We start from the raw sequence: 2,159 nt of genomic DNA on the forward strand, positions 1-2,159 counted from the left end.
TCTGCAAACTTGCTGACCCATCCTTCAATCCCCTCATCCAAGTCATTAATAAAAATTACAAACAGTAGAGGCCTAAGGATAGAGCCCTGTTGAACACCACTCACCATAGACTTCCAGGCAGAATATTTTCCTTCTACTACCATTTGTTGTCTTCTGTTGGCCAGCCAATTCTGTATCCAGACAGCTAAGTTCCCCTGTATCCCAATCCTCCTGACCTTCTGAATGAGCCTACCATGGGGAACCTTATCAAATGCCTTGCTGAAGTCCATATACACCACATCGACAGCTCGACCCTCATCGACGTTTCTAGTCACATCCTCAAATAACTCGATAAGGTTTGTGAGGCATGACCTGCCCCTCACAAAGCCGTGTTGATTGCATTTAATCAAGTCATGCACTTCCAGATGGTCATAAATCCTATCCCTCAGAATCCTTTCAAACACCTTAAAGACGACAGACGTGAGACTTACTGGTCTGTAATTGCCGGGGATTTCCCTATTTCCTTTCTTGAAGAGAGGAATTACATTTGCCTCTCTCCAGTCCTCAGGTACGACTCCACTGGAGAGCGAGGATGAAAAGATCTTCGCAAGTGGCGAAGCAATTGCATTTCTCGTTTTCCAAAGCAGGCGAGGACAAATCTCGTCCAGGCCTGACGATTTGTCAATCTTAATGCTTGACAAAATTTTCAGCGCATCAGCTTCCTCTATCTCTATCCATTCCAGCATGCTTACCTGCTCTTCAAAGGTTTATTCACTACAAAATTCGTTTCTTTCGTAAATACAGAAGCAAAAAACTCATTTAGGGCTTCCGCTACCTCCTCAGACTCCACACACAAATTCCCTATGCTGTCACTGATCGGCCCTACTCTTACTTTGACCATTCTCTTATTCCTCACATAAGTGTAAAATGCCTTTGTGTTCTCCCTAATCCGTTCTGCCAAGCCTTTCTCGTGCCCCCTCCTGCCTCTCCTCAGACCATTTCTGAGCTCCTTCCTCGCCTGCCTGTAATCCTCTAGAGCTGAGCTTGACCCTAACCTCCTCCATCTTATGTAAGCTACCTTTTTTCCTTTTGACGAGAAGCTCCACCGCTCTCATCATCCAAGGTTCCTTTATCTTACCACTTCTTGCCTGTCTCAGAGGGACATATTTATTCATCACTTGCAACAACTGTCCCTTAAACAGTCTCCACGGTATAGTGCCTTTACTATGGAACAATTGCTCCCAATCCATGCTTCCTAACTCATGTCTGATCGCATCATAGTTTCCTCTTCCCCAATTAAGTATCCTCCCATTTTGCCTAATCCTCTCCTTCTCCATAGCTATGTAGAATGTGAGGCAGTTGTGGTCACTATCACCAAAATGCTCTCCCACCACAAGATCTTATACCTGCCTCGGCTCGTTTCCGAGCATCAAGTCCAGAATGGTCTTTCCCCTCGTCGGCCTGTCAACGTACTGACGGATATGGAAGGATCCCTTGGGGCCTTGGAGGGAAGTAAGGGGGGAGGTGTGGGCGCAAGTGTTGCATTTCTTGTGGTTGCAGGGGAAGGTGCCGGGATTGGAGGTTGGGTTGGTGGGTGTGTGGGCCTGACGAGGGAGTCACAGAGGGAGTGGTCTTTCCAGAACGCTGATAGGGAAGGGGAGGGATATATATCCTTGGTGGTGGGGTCTGTTTGGAGGTGGCAGAAATGATGAAGGATGATTAGATTAGATTAGATTACTTTACAGTGTGGAAACAGGCCCTTCGGCCCAACAAGTCCACACCGACCCGCCGAAGCGTAACCCACCCATACCCCGACATTTACCCCTTACCTAACACTACGGGCAATTTAGCATGGCCAATTCACCTGACCTGCACATCTTTGGACTGTGGGAGGAAACCGGAGCACCCGGAGGAAACCCACGCAGACACGGGGAGAATGTGCAAACTCCACACAGTCAGTCGCCTGAGGCGGGAATTGAACCCGGGTCTCTGGCGCTGCGAGGCAGCAGTGCTAACCACTGTGCCACCGTGCCACCCACTGGTACGATGTATCTGGAGGTTAGTGGGGTGGGAGGTGAGGACCAGTGGGGTTCTGTCAACCTGCACTCCCGGCACCTTCCCCTGCAACCGCAAGAAATGCAAAACTTGTGCCCACACCTCCCCCCTCACTTCCCTCCAAG

Source organism: Chiloscyllium plagiosum, unplaced genomic scaffold (genome assembly GCF_004010195.1).
Source record: "Chiloscyllium plagiosum isolate BGI_BamShark_2017 unplaced genomic scaffold, ASM401019v2 scaf_9082, whole genome shotgun sequence".
NCBI classification, from domain to species: domain Eukaryota; kingdom Metazoa; phylum Chordata; class Chondrichthyes; order Orectolobiformes; family Hemiscylliidae; genus Chiloscyllium; species Chiloscyllium plagiosum.